At 36.6% G+C, this 18,382-nt stretch overlaps 1 pseudogene; it reads left to right on the top strand.

Moving 5' to 3' along the window:
- The first annotated feature begins 1,356 nt into the window (after positions 1-1,356).
- LOC101152246 (mitochondrial-processing peptidase subunit alpha-like) overlaps positions 1,357-18,382 on the top strand; it is a 310,715-nt pseudogene continuing 293,689 nt past the window's right edge.

Below are 18,382 nucleotides of genomic sequence, written 5' to 3'. Positions count from 1 at the left end.
CATTGAATTTTCCAATGAAATATTTCTTACTGATAACATTTAAGTACAGACCCTAACATTTCCCATTCTGTATTTTATAACTGGTCTTTCTGTTAGCATAATGCTAAAATAAAACATTCCTCCCCCTTTTTATGTCAAATAAAATCAGCTTAAAATCTTAAATTGTTATAGATCATTAATTAGGCCTAACCTTCAAAACCCTTGAAGGACCTGCATGAATTTTTCTTAGCTTACCTGTTGGAGACAACTCTTTATGAATGTTGGGTTTCCATATGTTTTCTGAGCAGAAGCATTGACGGCTTTCGTTCCAGACTATCTTTTCAAAGATATTTGTATAGCAAACAGCCTTGAAACATAATAAAGATTGTATTTCCATTTGGAGGAGAGGCAGGTTTGTCTGTTGTTGAGAATAGTAAGGACAATGTCTCTCTCTCGGGCAAAGTTGAGGTTTCTCAGATTCAGGGTTCGTTGACTGTATAACACAAATTCCCTGCCTTGGGCCATTCTAATTATGTTAGTGGTGCTTGGAGATAAACAGAGCAATCCAAAGTAAGTACAAAGCTTAAACTGCTTGCTATGTCATGAGAGTAAGAAGTTCCTTTGTTTCTGACCCAAGCCTCTTATCTTTTGCCAGCATCCATGACTAAACAAGTTAGCTTGCACATAGGATATAATCCAAGGTTATTCTCAGCCAAACATAGATTCTCACTGTAGTGCTTCAGCCAAGCTAATTTCTATAGGCTACTCCACCCAAGTCATACAGCTTTTATCTGTTAAAAAAAAAAAATAGCTGTGGATTTGGTTTCATAGTTTACTATTGAATTTCTGCAATAGTATTTTTAAAATCATCAGGTTCTATGGTTATATGATACTGCAATCATTGTTTTAAATTAACAGTCACCAATAGGCTCATATTACCTTCTTTATGTGCCTAAGACTACTCTGATATTTTTATCCAGGATAACCGAAGCATGCAGCGGGTGGTTTATTAAAACAACATTTTAAAGATAAATCTGGGTTTCTGTAGCCTGAGATCTTTATAATCGTTGTTTACTTACAGTATTTTTTATTTTATAATTTTAGGTTTTTTTTAATTTTTAACTTTTGTGGTACATAGTAAGTGCATATATATTTATGGAGTACACGGGACATTTGAATACAGACGTGCAATGCGTAATAACCACATCATGGAGAATGGGGCATCCATCCCCTCAAACATTTATCCTTTGTGTTACAAACAATCCTATCATTCCCTTTTAGTTATTTTAAAATGTACAATTAAGTTATTATTGACTGTAGTAACTCCGTTTTGCTATCAAAAAGTAGGTCTCGGACAGAAGCAATGGGCGGAGACTCAAGATGGCGGCTCTCGTGCTGGCGGCTACACGGTCGCTGAGGGGCTCAGGTTCTCGGGGCTGCTAGCGGCTGAGGTTTGGACCTCCTGCGTACAGACGGTTTAGTAGTGGTGGCACCTATCCCAACATCCCCCTCTCTTCTCCCTTACCTGTAGTACCCAAGCATGTTTTTGCTACAGTTGATGGACAGGAAAAGTTTGAATCCAAAGTTTCAAACCACATTGGATAACGGGTTTCGCGTGGCCTCTCAAAATAAGTTTGGACAGTTTTGTATAGTAGGAATTCTTATTAATTCAGGATCAAGATATGAAGCAACATACCTTAGTGGAATTGCTCACTTTTTGGAAAAATTGGCATTTTCTTCTACTGCTCGATTTAACAGCAAAGATGAAATACTGCTTACGTTGGAAAAGCATGGAGGTATTTGTGACTGCCAGACATCAAGTGACACCACCACGTATGCTATGTCTGCTGATAGTAAAGGCTTGGACACGGTGTTCGGCTTACTGGCTGATGCGGTTCTGCAGCCCCAGCTAACAGATGAAGAAGTCGAGATGATGCGGATGGCGGTCCAGTTTGAGCTGGAGGACCTGAACATGCAGCCTGACCCAGAGCCACTCCTCACCGAGATGACTCATGAAGCGGCTTACAGGCTCTACCTCAACGTGCTCAACAGGCACCACAGTTGGCCTCCACCGTTTCTGTCCCACAGAAAACATAGCAAAGATCAATCGGGAAGTGCTGCATTCCTACCTGCGGAACTACTACACCCCCGACCGCGTGGTACTCGCTGGCGTGAGTGTGGAGGACGAGCACCTGGTGGTATGTGCCCGGAAGTACCTCCTGGGGGGTCCAGGCGGCTTGAGGGAGCGCGGAGGCTGTGGATGTTGACAGTGGCCCAGTACACTGGGGGGATTGCCAAGCTAGAAAGAGACGTCAGCCTGGGCCCGACCCCCATCCCCGATGGGGGATCGGACTGGAGAGCTGCTCCTTCCTGGAGGAGGACTTCATCCCCTTCGCTTTGTTGAACATGATGATGGGCGGAGGCGGCTCCTTCTCGGCTGGCAGGCCCGGCAAGGGCATATTCTCCAGGCTCTACCTCGATGTGCTCAGCAGGCACCACTGGATATATAACGCGACCTCCTACTACCTCAGCTACGAGGACACTGGCCTCCTGTGCATCCTTGCCAGCGCCGACCAGAGGCAGGTTCCAGAAATGGTAGAAATCACCACAAAGGAGTTTATTTTAATGGGCGGAACCGTGGACGCGGTGGAGCTGGAACGAGCCAAGACGCAGCTGACGTCCATGCTCATGATGAACCTGGAGTCCAGGCCTGTGATCTTCGAGGATGTGGGGAGGCAGGTGCTGGCCACTCGCTCCAGAAAGCTGCCGCAGGAGCTGTGCACGTTCATCCGCAACGAGAAGCCGGAAGACGTGAAGAGAGTTGCTTCTAAGATACTCCAGGGGAAGCCGGCAGTGGCCACCCTGGGCAAATTGACCGACCTGCCCGCTTACAAGCATATCCAGACCGCCCTGCGGAGCAAGGACGGGCGCCTGCTCAGGACTTACCGGATCTTCCGGTAGAGCCGCTCCCTGGCCTGATGGACCCAGGAGCTGCAGCTGGAGCCTGTTCCCGTGCGTGTTAGTTTGGACACGAATTTAGTCTAAAACGCTGTCTGGTTGTATAAACAGTGCAAACAATGTCGCCAGAGCACCCACGCAGTTTGCATTCCTTCAGAACCTGAATGTGCCAATCAGTGGAGTAAATACTGACCCTGACCACGGCAACCCAGGAAGCAGGTGAAGTGCCGAGCGCTGGAGGGCAGCGTGCCATGAGGAGGCTGGGTCAGCGCTCCCCCTCCTCAGGGGCTCTCAAGGCACATGGTGTCCCGCAGGTTCCTTGAGAGGAGCAAGCCCTGAGCCGGGAAGCAGCAGAGGCCAAACTATCAGAGCCTCCCCAGAGGCCACCAAGTTCCTGTGTCAGGTACCAGGACTCACCTCTGACAAACGGCAGAAGGCAAGGGCCTGGTCTACTCCGAGGAGCGCGGTCCACGCGTGTGCACGCCCGCTTCCCTGGTAATAAAGAGCTGGCATCTTTCTAAAAAAAAAAAAGGTATTATTCAATGTTTCTATTATTTTTGCACCCATTAACTGTCTGCACCTCCTTTGCCCCAGCCCTGCAACTACCCTTCCCAGCCTTTGGTAACCATCGTTCTACTGTCTATGTCCAGGAATTCAAATGTTCTGATTGTCAGGTACCAGGAATAATTGAGAACACGCAGTGTTTGCCTTTCTGTGCCTGGCTTATTTCACTTAGCATAATGATCTCTAGTTCCAACCATGTTGTTGCAAATGACAGAATCTCATTCTGTTTTTATGGCTAAATAGTACTATGTTGTGTATATGTACCATATTTTCTTTATCCATTCATCTGTTGAGGGACCCTTAGGTTGCTTCCAAATCTTGTCTATTAACAGTGCTCCAACAAACATGAGTGTATGGATATCTCTTAAATATAATGATTTTGCTGGCTCATACGCTATCTCTATGGTTGTTTTTTTTGAGAAACCTCCAAACTGTGCTTCATACTGGTTGTACTCACTAACAGTGTACAAGGGTTTTCTTTTCTCCACATCCTTGCTAGCAATTGTTATTGCCTGTATTTTAGATAAAAGTCATTTTAGCTGGGGTGAGATGATATCTCATTGTAGTTTTGACTTGCATTTCTCTGATGATCAATGATGTTGAGCACCTTTTCATATGCCTGTTTGCCTGTATGTCCTCTTTAGAGAAATTTATATTTAAAATTGTGCTTTTCTTTTTTTGAGACAGAGTCTCGCCTTGCCACCCAGGCTGGGGTGCAATGGTGCGATCTCGGCTCACTGCAACCTCTGCCTCCCCAATTCAAGCAATTCTCCTGCCTCAGCCTCCCAAGTAGCTGGGATTACAGGTGCGTGCCACCATACCTGGCTTATTTTTGTATTTTTAGCACAAATGAGGTTTCACCATGTTGGCCAGGCTGCTCTCGAACTCCTGACCTCGTGATCCACCCGCCTCAGCCTCCCAAAGTGCTGGGATTACAGGTGTGAGCCACCGTGCCTGGCAAGTTTTCCCATTTTTAATTACATTATTAGATTTTTTTTTTCCTATACAGTTGTCTGAACTCCATATATATCCTGGATATTAATCCTTTGTCAGAGGAATAGTTTGCAAATATTTTTTTCCCATTCTGTGTGTTGTCTCTTCACTTTGTGATCATATCCTTTGTTGTGCAGAAGCTTTTTAACTTGATGTAATCCCATTTGTCCATTTTGTTTTGGTTGCCTATGCTTGTGGGGTATTGCTCAAGGAAGTTTTGCCCCAACCAATGTCCTAGAGATTTTCTCTAATATTTTCTTGTAGTAGTTTCATAGCTTGAGGTCCTAGATTTGTCTTTAATCCATTTTGATTTGATTTTTATATAGAGAGAGAGTTAGGGGTCTAGATTTATTCTTCAGCATATGGATATCCAGTTTTCCTAGCACCATTTATTGAAGAGACTGTCTTCTCCACAGTATATGTTCTTGGCACCTTTGTCAAAAATGATTTCACTGTAGGTGTGTGTATTTGTTTCTGTGTTCTCTATTCTGTTCCATTAGTTAATGTGTCTGTTTTTATGCCAGTACCATACTGTTTTTGTTACAATAGTTCTGTATAATAATTTAAAGTCAGGTATTGTGATTTCTCCAGTTTTGTTCCTTTTGCTTAGAATGACTTTGGCTGTTCTGGGTTTTTGTAGTTGCATGTAAGTTTAAGGACTGTTTCTTTATATTTCTGTGAAGAATGTCATTGGTATATTAATAGGGATTGCTTTGAATCTGTAGACTGCTATGGGTAGTATGGACATTTTAACAATATTGGTTTTTCCAATCTATCAATATGAAATATCTTTCCATTTTTTTGTGTGTCCTCTTCAATTTATTTCATCAGTATTTTATAGTTTTCACTGTAGAGCTCTTTCTCTTTTTTGGCTAAGTGAATTCCTAGGTATTTAATTTTATGTGTGGCTATTCTAAATAGGATTGCCCTTTAAATGTCTTTTTCATATTGTTTACTATGGGCATATAGAATTGCTACTGACTTTTGTATGTTGATTTTGTATCCTGCAACTTTACTGAATTTGTTTATCAGCTCTAACAGTTTTTTTGTGGAGTCTTTGGGCTTTTCTAAATATAAGATTATATCAGCTGCAAACAAGGATAAGTTGACTTCTTCCATTCCAGTTTGATTGCCCTTTATTTCCTTCTCTGATCTGAATGCTGTGACTCCCAGTATTGTGTTGAATAGCAGCGGTGAAAGTGGGCATCCTTGTCCTGTTCCAGATCTTAGAGGAAAGAATTTGAGTTTTTCTCTATTCAGTATGATGCTAGTTGTGGGTCTGTCACATATGGCTTTTATTATCTTGAGTTGTGTTTCTTCTATACCCAGTTTTTTGAATGTCTTTCTTATCATGAAGGGACGTTAAATTTTATCGAATGCTTTTTCAGCAGCAATTGAAATGATCATATGATTTTTGTCCTTCATTCTGTTGATATGATGTATCACATTCATTGATTTGCATATGTTGAATCATCCTTGTATCCCAGGGATAAATCTCCCAGGGTCATGGTGAATGATCTTTCTAATGTATTGTTGAATTCGGTTTGCTAGTATTTTGTTGACGATTTTTGCAACAATATTCATCATAGATATGGCCCGTAGTTTTCTTTTTAAATGTGTTTTTGGTTTTGGTATTAGATACTGGCCTCATACAATGAGTTTAGAAGTATGTCCTCCTCTATTTTTCAGAAGAGTTTGAGTAGATTGGTATTAGTTCTTCCTTAAATGTTTCATAGAATTCAACACTGAAGTCATCAGGTCCTGGGCTTGTCTTTACTGGAAGACTTTTTTTATTATGACTTCAAGCTCATTACATATTATTGGTCTGTCCAGGTTTTGGATTTCTTCTTGTTCAGTCTTGGTATGTTGTATGTATGTAGGAACTTGTGAATTTTCTAGATTTTCTACTTTTGTTTTTTATTGTCTTTTCTGTTATTCTTTACCCTGATGTTACCACATATATTTAACAGGAGAATTCCTTAAGATTCTCAAAGGCACAGCCTGCATTATCCCCAAGTGCTTTAAAATATTGGCTACTTAGGGACTATATTCACCATGCCGAGTTAGGATTATACTTTAGCGTTGACAATATGGGTGTTTTTCCTATGCTCTCAGCAAATGTCATCTGTGAAAATATAATAGTTTAGTAGCTATGATATATACCCTGAATATGATAGCTAATAAAAACTTTTCATATGCACACTATTATTTATTACAAGTATAAGTTTTTGTATTTTTTTAAAGTGAGGAAATATTCAGGATAACAATGTGATTTACCAAGAGTATTTTGTTATTAAGTGATATATCCTTGAACACAGGATGCCAAACTCCAAATCTCAGAATTAAATGCAATCTTGATTTATATTAATTGTTTTTTAGTGGACATAACACTAATGCATATGAATACAAAAATGCATAAAATTAAGCCTTTTGTCTTAAGGGGATATTTGAGAGACAGTGTGTATCCCTAATCTGTATTTATCCACTATGTCAGTGCCACATTTTCCTTCACAGAACCTCACTGGGTAACCTTTTTATTAGAAAGAACCATCTTCATTGCATGAGCTATGAGTTACCAGTTACCAGTCTTAGCTCTGGTTCTAGGAGTCTTACCAACAAAATGTGTGGTCTTGAGCAAGGTCATACAATTTATATGAGTCTCACTCTTTCTTTCTTTGTGAAAAATATGCATGACTACTAGAATAGTAGATAATTCCTGAATAGGCTGAGATTGTTCCTGCCTCAGATCTTTGGCTTTAGCCTTTCTGTTTAGTTGGAATTTCATCCACAAGTTTTTCATTCTAGGTTTATTTTCCCTGTTTATTACCAGAATTTGCATCGTACATGTTTTACATGTCTAATTTCCTTTTGTGTTTCCTAGAATATCAACAGCATAATGGCTAGAAGTCTGTTTAACTTTAATGTTTTATGTGTCATACCTAGAGCACTGCTTAACACATAGTAAGCAGTCAATATAAATTTTCTTGTATGAATGAATACATAAATATTTGTAAAAACTAAATGAAATAATATATAGATGAATGAAAATGAAACACTTTCATGGCATTCTATTATTATAACCCTTTCACCTCATAAATATTTATTCAATGTGTGTTCATTGCTAGGATTTCAATGTGCCTATTGTGGTCTTTAATTAAATGAATCAGGAAGCTAGACCAATAAATTATGCCAAATAAAACTAGTTAATAATGCCAAATTTTGTGCTCAGTTTCTCCAGGAAAAAGATTCTGATACATCTTTCAATAGTAGCAATAATGGAGATGGAAGAATGAGAGGTTGGGAGAGAGGTAGAGATGATTTTGTTTTCTGCAGAAAATGTAATGAAAGATGATGGGAATAAATGGTTAAGACTCAGGAATAAAAATGAAAATTATTTCCCCATTTCTGACTAAGCATGTGCTATTGGCAAGCTGCAGAATTTACACTAATGGGCCCCAGTGAGGCCAGGGAACAAAGACCATGGCTGAAAACCTGGCAGAGTTAGAGTCTGATGTTGGTTCTATATAACTGCACATGGCTGAGGCTTTGGCAGTTCAAGAGAGGAAGGTGTCTGTATCATCAGCCCCATGAGTAACATGGATAAACATATATTTTATACAATAAAAGTTTTTATTTCCATGTATAATATCTAGATATAGTTTTTAAAATTATTGCTATCTATTAAAATATTTCAGTAACTTTTTGTTTTCTTTTTTTGGACTTTTGCTAATGTGGATTTCAGTAATGTCTCAGGAAGCAGTAGTAGGTACAAAAGCTATTCCATTCTTTCTCTGGAACTAGGCAAACATCAGCAGTTCAGGTAATCAGTAGCTCTTCCTTGATTATCACCATTATGAGCTAGGCTTTGATTTAATAGTCTTTAAATTTGTTGAGGAGCATGGACACTTTTACGAATTGTTTAAACAATAGCTACTAATTTCAGCCCAGGGAAATGCACACACACACATAATTTTTGGCATATAATTTCAGGAGAGCTAGAGATCTCTTAACACTGATCCATGAACCTAAGAAATTTTATATCCTTTTAAGTAGACGGTAAGCTCAAAGCTCTAAAATAAAAACTATGCTTTCTATTTATTGTGAAATGTCTCTCTAAACTTTTTTTGTGATATTTACTGAATTAGAACATTATAACTTTTTTACTGAAAATGTTCACCTGCTTTTAATTCAACTTATAATAATTAGATCTAGTTAGTGTGTGGGAATTAAAGTTACTTAACATGGACAATTGTAGCAAGTACACACAAAAAGTACACAGAGTTGGGTTTGAATCCTAACTTTGTCAACTAATAAGGACTCTTTTGCTTGTCATTTACAGAAAATCTAACCCACATTGGCTTAAGCAGAAATATAAAAAATAAAATGACAGGGAACTTTATTAGTGGTCAAACTTTAGACACATCAACCTAGGAAATCAAGTGCTATATTTAAATACTGTTTCTCTCCTTATGATAACTTACTTTTCATCCATTGGGTGCAATTCTCTGGCAAGCTACATTAGATAAGAGCTAACAGGTCCCAGTTAATTTTCAAGTTCACTAGAGTTAGAAAGAACATATTTTTTGATATATCAAATTAAAGACGAATTCTTTTGTCTTAGGTCATGGCCCTATTTCTGAACCAATTACTTTGGCCAGGGTTTGAAATTGGCCAAACCCAATTCATATATACACCTCCAAAACCATCAGGGATAGGTGTCAGGTCTCCCTGAAGTTCACTGAGATCCTCTGAATTGAAGCCAGCATGCCATGGTCACTAGAAGAAAACTAGTTAATAGTTACTAAAAAAATAGAAGGAAAAGATGCAAGACTGGCAAAAAACAACATATGTTTGCACATACAGCCCAATTGCTATCTGTGTGCCCTTGAACAAGTTACTTAACACTGTGGCTGTCAGTTTCTCTAACTATAAAGCAGGAGTAATAATATCTATCTTCCAGGGTTTTCATGACCATTAAATGAGATAGGCAATCTATATAACTTTGGCATAATTACATGTATAATAAGTTCTCAACAAATAATACTGTTTTCTTTTCATCTGTACCTCCTCTGACTCCTTGCTCTCTTAACCAATATCAAATGCACAGTATAATTATATTTTATCCAAAACATAAGAATCTTTTAAAATTTGGATAAATCTGTTAGAATTTCTCCTTTTTAGACTTCTCTTCTCCATACTCCTTCATAACATCTGCAGTCTAGAGCAAGTAGGACTGATACAGACAGGAGACAGCCAAGGGTCCATGGCAAAACCCTGCCTTCTAGCCTAAAACAGCATGAAGGCTGAAAAATCAAACAGCTGCTCCTGGATGAAGCCCACCCTTTCCCCTTTCCCGACTGATTCTCTCTGACTAATGCCCACCTGCCCCCTGGGAGAATAGGGTGGAGCCTCAGGTAGTTCATGCTATTGGCAGCCGGGAGGAGCCTGGCCTCTTCAGTTCCTGTGTGGTGACCTGGGATTCAATCTGTGAGGTGGAGGGCCTGTTAGCAGGACTGCATCTCACTTTGCTGAGTTTTTTTTTTTTTCCTTTTTTCTTTTCACCCAGTAAATTTTGTTCCCCACCCTTCTATGTGTCCATGAGCCTAGTCTTTTTTGGTCATGTGACAAGAACCCAGTTTTAGCTGAACTAAGGAGAAAGTTCTGCGACAAGATGAAGTACAAATGCTGACCTCAAAGATTTCATACTTAAAGCAGTCTGAATATAGAGTGTAGTGGTAGTAATTGTGAAAAAGCACATTAGCACCACCCGTATAATTTGAACAATTATAATACCAACATTTTCCAAGTAAGTGATTCCTTATTTTAATATAATATTATTTGTATTCATCTTAGGTCAATTCAAGGTAGTTTATATTGTACTTAGCATAAAATGTTCACTAAGAAATAGCCTAAATTAAATCAGTAATTCTTCCTGTGCCACTGCTATTAGGTTCAATTACTTGAGAACAGAGAATTAATATTAGGACTAACAATAGTTACTTATATATCATTATATCTTAATGAGTTTGAAGTATTATCTAACATTGGAATAGAGAGTTATGCCATGAAACTAGTACACATTAATTTAAGAACTACATTGTAATCATACCCCAAATCAAATAGTCCAGACTCCTTGACAAGGGCGTAATTCAAATGTGGAGCCCCATGGCATCAAGAGGCACTGCAATGAACCTTAAAAGTTTTCACAGATTCATTAATTTGTTAACATAAGTATGTGGAAGTTAATTTGAACTTTCAAACAGATTTTATTGAAGCATTGTCTATGTCACATGAGGCTTATTATTAAGAGAAATATAATAAACATACAAACCACAAAAACAATAAAGATTTCAAAAATATTACCTTTACTTGCTTGCTACACTGAAGCTGACTTACTTTAAATTATATAAAATTGTATATTAAGAATTTTGGCAAAGTATTCACTCGTAAAATGCATTTAATTTTCTGCGCATTTTGAATACACACTTTAGCAAGTCATTTCTTCATGTTATGTCTATATTTCAGGAGAGCAATTTAGTACGTGATAAGAAGCACAGTTTTTAAGTGAAATGAAATCTCATGTGTTAAAATACTGCAAAACTTTAAAACCCTGATTTTTAAAGTGTTGAGATACTTAAGTCTTTGAATAAAGATATATCTTTATCCTAAATCAAATACTTTTTGCCGTATATGTCCTCACTTAATCCATGGGAGAATGAGCTATTACTTTAGCTTTAAAAAATGTTTTCAATCTCAGATACTTAGACTAGCAAGATGAATAGTGGTTCCGCTGGTCTTAATTCAAAGTACTAAAGATGGGAATAGAATTTGAGTTGGAAGTAGAGCTCCCTAGAATTTCCATTAAAATACCATTAATTGTTCTAAGAAAATTATTCTATGATTGCCAACTGCCTCCCCCATCTCTTATTTTTCCATAAATTTATATTTTAGGGAATTTGTACCAGCTTATTTGGTATATTTCTTTTCACTTTTTAGGTTTTATTTTTAAGTTATCCATTCTACCATATTCCTTTGCTTTTATCTTCCAAGACTTCTACTGATTTAAAAAATTATTATGGAAGTTATATTTTAAATTTGTAAAATCTGAATAGTCAATCTTGTAGAATAGCAAATCCGGTGTATTCATAGTGTTAGAGATTAAAACCTAGTATAAAGATATAGTAATGAATATAGTGTATGTACCAACATAGAAAAGACCAATAAATCATAACTGAGAGTCAAAAAAAGACCCTCATACATATCTGTCTCTTGACTTATGACAAAGGTAACATTAAAGTGTGATGGAAGAATAACAGTTTTGCCGATAATTATTGCTGAAAATATTAGCTATTTATGTGAAAAAAAAATCTTGACCTACTTAATACCATACGCAAAAAACAGTTACAGAAATATTGCAAATCAAAATGTAACAAGTAAACTATAATGTTTAATGACAGAGCAGGAGCACCGTCATCTTGGACAAACACTGCCACTTTGAGTTCCAGCTCCCTTTCTAGCTTCATGCATTTCAAGGAAATCACTTCTTTTCTAACTACAACCAGACAGAAAGAGCAGACAGTAAAACACAGATAAGACAGCTCGGGCACAGAGAAAAGTAGGGGGAAAGTCTCTTGGGTTACTGCCAAATTTCACCCTCATACAGTGGGCCCCAGTAAAACAGTGGGCCTTAATAAGAACATTCCTTTCCCTTGAGGTGCAGTAAGGTAGGGAAGCTAAAAGCAAACTCCGGGGGATATGCCTGCAGCTGCAGAAAGATGTATGGGAACAAACACACAACTCTCCCTCTCAGATAAACACAACAAAGAGACACAAAAGCAGTCCAATCCTCTAATAAACTCTCGTACCCTAAATCCTTAAAAACTCTTAGTCTGTAAAAAAGTGTGGCTCTAATCTAACTTGGCCAGCAACCCCTCTCAGATTTGTTTAAAATAAACCTGTCCCTGTTAACTGTAAAGCCAATCTTCGTATTTCTCTCTTTTTTCTTTAATTCTTACAGTTTTTATTAGAAAACCAAGAAAAATATCTTAATGGCACTAGATTACATAATGATTTCTTTACAAGCACACAAAAAAATACAAATAGGAGATGAGATTTATCAACATTAAACACCAAGTGCTTCTGTTCCTCCAAAAACATTACTGAAAGAATAGAAATTCAAGCCACACATTGGGAGAAGATATTTACAATACTTCTATCTGACAAAGAACTCATATCCTGTATACTTACTGATAAGACTCCTATGAATTACTAAAAAAAGAGAAAACTCCAAAGAAATATGGCAAAAATCTTGACGAGATACATTACAATATACAGCATTTACATGTCCAATAAACATATCGACATGCTAAATTTAATTAATCACTAAGAAGGTGCAAATTAAAATCCCAGTATAATACTACTGTACACCCATTCATATTGCAAAAATGAAAAAGACTGACACCAAGTGTTGACAAGGGTGTGGAGCAACTAATGGTGGGAGTATAAATGATTAGAATCATTTTGGAAAATAATTTGGCAGTATCTGCTAATCTTTAGCATCTGCATACTGTTTGAAGCAGCACATCTCCTCCCAGGTGTAAATGTAACAGAAATGTGGACCCATGTACACTGAAAGACAAGTTCAATGATGTTTATAATAACACTATTTATAATAGTCCCAAACTGGAAACAATGCAGACATAAGCAGCATTAATAAATACACCTATTACTGAGAGTGAAAGTGAGCAAAATTATCACTGAGCAACATAGCAGGGTATAATCACAAAAAGTGTTGAGCAAAAGAAGCCAATCACAAAAGAGTTCCTACTGTATAAATACATGTAACCTTTTTTTTTAATAAGCAAAACTAACCAGTATAGTAATTTTATTTGCTGACAAGAGGGAAAGAGGCTGGAAATGATGATGACAAAAGCATCTGTGGTGTTGATATTATACTGTGTTTTGATCTTTATCTCATTACAAGGATATATTCACTTTGTTAAAATCATAGAGCTGTATGACTTGATTTAAGCCCATTTTGTATGTATATTTCATGAAAATATTGCATAAATTTTCAATGTCTTTTTAAATGCTTTCTTTTATTTCTCATATTAATTTGTTTTTTTATAGATATACATTTTTCTTGATCTTTTCAAAGTGAAATTTTAAGATATTAAATTATCAGATCATCTTAGGATTTTCTTTTTTTCTTGGTTTTTAAAATTTGTTTATCATTATAATTCCTTTTTTCAGAAGATATATCAGATATGTATTGATTCATTGTTTCTATTTCTACCTAAAATGAATCATTGAGAAGAACAGTAATTCACTCAATGCAAGGCAAAGCTTAACTTACCTGCAACATTGGTCTAGGGCAACTGAGCAGCTAACAAGCCATTATGCTGCTGTTTCTTTAAAGAACACAATTAAGAAAGCTTCACTTACATGAGTTGCTCTGTTTCTCCTAAAATAGTATATTGAATTTATGTTGAAAATAACTAATTTTGTTTTTGTGTTTGTCCAACATTAATGCTTGGAGACTGACTGTTTTCTGCTATAGTTGATATTGAATGTTGGTTGCGTGTCTGGATATAGAGCATGTAGACAAGGGATTCTTAAATACTGTTGCAATTGAATCCCTAATTTTTAGTCCTACATCTTATGCTTGCATCCCCTCCTGTCCTGCATCCTTGAACTTGTCTAGAATTCTTCCAAGGAGAGGAATTCCCTCTTTGGTTAAAACCTTTCTGCACGCATTCTCATTTGTGAAAATTTAATTTCCATCTTTAGTCACTTCCATTTATATTCACCTTCCAGAAAATATTTGAAATATTTCATTTTATGATTATCTGTTTCCCATGATCTTCATTGTCATGGGTTTATACCTTTAAAAACCTTTCATTATCATCTTATTAGTATCTTTGCATAAAGTAGATCAATGTATAGACTTAATTTGTAACCTTGAATCACAAGGCATATAGATATATATTTAAACATAAGAGTGTTTATGTTTGTGTGGGTGTTACAGCTGAAAGAGCACTGTAGTTGGAGTCAAAAGATATATAAATCTGAATTTAAGTTTCTTTACAGCCATATACCAAATGGTTGACCTTGAACAAGTACATAATAACTCTGAGTTAAATTAATATAAAACATAAGGACCTAAGGCATATTAATCTAACACATGAAACTCAGCAGTTAAACTTTGAAATGTTATATAATTGAGAATGATTTATTATATGTCCTTACTGAAAACAATGAGTTTCATCATCATTATATAGAAAGCAGTATACACTATAATTTTTTAACAATCTTATTTAACGTTCAATGCAGTAGTAATTGATGACTCATGCAGATTTTACTCTTGCTAATACTAATTATAATGATGAAGCCATCCTATGTATACTATATTTCCTAAAGCAATTAAGAAAACATAATAAATTATAGCCTCCCTATTTTTATTCAGCCTGTTCTGTTATCTTTATATATTGTGTAGCTCTTAAGATTAAAATGGACATTTTTTTTTAACTCAATAGATTATGAGAACCAGAAATATGTACATATATAGGAATAATGTAATGAATGTGTACTATGTTTAACAAGGCTAAAGTGAAACTATGTTCCCTAGAAGTCTGTTCGCTATGCGATTGCAGGTTAGGATTTTCCACAGGAGAATTCTCTGCAATATTTGGAAGGCAGAAGTGAAGCAGCAGCCACCCGTAGGCTTAGCTAGTTAAAGTTGGATAAAGTGCTGCTGCAATTCATGCACATTGTCTCTGGTCTGCTGGGTCACTTTGTTGGTGTGGGCCAACAGCTGTGCCTGAAGCTTGTGTATATAGTATATACAAATTTTCCTCCTTCATTTTCTCTAATTCCTGTGCCTCATACCTGTGTGGTTTCATGGGAAAGTTGCTAACGTTTTCCTCATGTGAATTTGGTGGCTGGAGGCGTTGAGAAACAGACAATGATTTTAATTTGTCCCAGAGGTTCCACCACATCATCAGAGCTGCTAGTTTGTCCTTGCTCTCCATATTTCACATCCAATTTTTTTCCTGCTGTTCGACCTGATGACAAAATCCAGCACCAAAAGCAGAATCAACAGCCTTAAATAGGCTGCTTAACTTGCCCTCACAATTGAGCACGTTCAAAATCCTATAAAAGCACACTCTATTCATATTATTAACAGTAACTCTGCTTATCTGATTGAAATATACCTGATAACGAACAGTAAGAAACAATCATGAAGTAGGCACAAGACAATGGACTGCATGCATCTTAGGAAGTGAAAAGCTGAACATGACCTAGACAAGAAGAATCTGAAAATTGACATAGAAATAAAGAATATGTAAAGAAAAAAGAGGTTGCATATATTTTCCTAGTGGTAATTAGAAGACAATGCAGGAGACTTCAGAATTATTGTTTTATTAAGCAGCAAAAATATTACCTTGTATTTGCTGAAAGATAAGCCAAATTGATATGTTGATGACTGACATGTAATGAAAGGAACCATGGTTGTAAATACCAGTGTATTGATCAAAATGTTATGAGAAGAATTTTAATATAACATAAGGTAAACCCATTTAATGTGCCTATTGTTGTAGATGACATCAATGTGAAAATAAGATAATTTATTGTAATTTTTAAATTTTAGTTTCAAGAGGGTACATGTGCAAGTTTGTTACGTGGATATATTGGACACTACTAGGATTTGGGTTGCTATTGAACTCATCACCCAAATAGTGAATATAATAGTTAATAGGTAGTTCAACCTTGGTCCCGTCCCTCCCTCGTTTCCCACTTTTGGAGACCACAGTGTCTGTTGTTTCTGTCTTTGTGTCTGTGTGTACCCATTTTGTAGCTCTCACTTATAAGGGAGAACATGCAGTATTTGATTTTCTGTTTCTTCATTAATTCAATTGTGATAATGACCTCCAGTTGCCTCCATGTTCCTGCAAAGGACATGATCTCATTCTTTCTTATGACTGTGTAGTATTCCATGGTGTATATGTACCAATTTTATTTATCCAACCCACCGTGGTTGGGCACACAGGTGGATTCCATGACTTTGCTGTTGTGAATAGTTCTGCAACAAAGATGAGTTCAGATGTCTTTTGGTAGAATAACATCTCTTCCATTAGTTAGATATCAGTAACAGGTAGTTCTATTTTTGGTGGGCTGAGGAATCTCCAATCTACTTTCCACAGAGGCTGAACTAATTTATATTCCCACCACCAGTGTGTAAGCATTCCCTTTTCTCTGCATTTTTGCCAATCTCTTATTTTTTGACTATTTATTAATAGCTGTTCTGACTGATGTGAGATGGTATCTTATTGTGGTTAAATTTCATTTTTCTGAAGATTAGTGATATTGAGTATTTTTTCATAAATTTCTTGGCTGCTTTTTTGTCTTCTTTTGAAAAAGGAGTGTTAATGTTATTTGACCACTTTTTAATGGTGTTATTTAGTTTTTATTTGTTTAAGTTGCTTACAGATTCTGGATGCTAATCCATTGTCAGACGCATAGTTTGCAAGTATTTTCTTCCTTTTTTGTACTTTGTCTGTTTACTCTGTTGATTGTTTCTTTTGTTGTATAGAGAGCTTTTTAGTGTAATTAATTCCCATTTGTCAATTTTTGTTTTTGTTGCATTTGCCTTTGTGTTCTTAGTAATGAATTATTTGCCTAGGCAAATGTCCAGAATAATTTTTCCTGGGTTTTCTTCTAGGATTTTTATAGATTGAGATCTTAGATTTAAATCTTTACTACATCTTGAGTTAATTTTTGTATATAGTGACAGGTGGGGATCCAGTTTTGTTCTATGTGACTGGCCAGTTTTCCCAGTACAGTTTATTGAAAAGGTGTCCTTTCCTCATTGTTTATTTTCGTTGACTCTGTCAAACATCAGTTGGTTGTGGGTGTGTGGTTTTATTTCTGAGTTCTCCATCCTGTTCTATTGATCTATATGCCTATTTTTGTACAATACCATGCTGTTTTGGTTATTAGAAACTAGTAGTATAGTTTGAAATGGAGTAGTGTGAAGCCTGCTCCTTTGCTCCCTTTGCTTTGCCTTGACTATTGGACATGTTTTTGGTCCCGTATGGATTTTACAATTAATTTGACTAATTCTGTGAAAAATTATGTTAGTAATTTTATGGGAATTGCATTGAATCTGCAGGTTGCTTTGGGCAGTGTGGGCATTTAAACAATATTGCTTCTTCCAATCCATGAGCATGGAATGTTTTTCCATTTGTTTGTGTCATAAATAATTTATTTCAGCAGTGTTTTGTAATTCTCCTTGTAGAGCTCTTTCACCTCCTTGGTTAGATGTATTCCTAGGTATTTTTTTTTTTGATGGCTATTGTAAGTAGGATTGCACCCTTTATTTGGTTCTCAGCTTGAACTGTATTGATGTATAGAAATGCTAGTTATTTCTGTATGCTGATTTTGTATCCTGAAACTTCACTGAAGTAGTTTATCAGATCTAGGAGTCTTTTGGAGGGAGGTTTAGAGTTTTCTAGGTATAGAATCATACTGTAAGCAAATAGAGATAATTGAATGTCCTCTTTCCTATTTGGATGCCTTTTATTTCTTTCTCTTGTCTGATTGCTCTGGCAAGTAACTACCATACTGTATTGAATAGAAGTGGTGAGAGTAGATGTCCTTGTTTTTGTCCAGTTCTTTGGGAAAATGTTTTCAAGTTTTGTCAGTTCAATATGATGTTTGCTGTGAGTTTGTCATAAATGACTGTTATTATTTTGAAGTATGCTCCCTTGACACCTACTTTATTGAAGGTTTTTATCATGAAGGGATATTGGATTTTATTGAATGCCTTTTTTGCTTCCATTGAGATTATCACATAGTTTTTGCTTTTAATTCTGTTTACGTGGTGGAT

The sequence above is a fragment of the Gorilla gorilla genome, chromosome 3, assembly GCF_029281585.2.
Source record: "Gorilla gorilla gorilla isolate KB3781 chromosome 3, NHGRI_mGorGor1-v2.1_pri, whole genome shotgun sequence".
In the NCBI taxonomy this organism is placed as follows: domain Eukaryota; kingdom Metazoa; phylum Chordata; class Mammalia; order Primates; family Hominidae; genus Gorilla; species Gorilla gorilla.
Note: the sequence above shows the minus strand (reverse complement) of the source record. Positions and strands in the feature narration are given on the sequence as shown.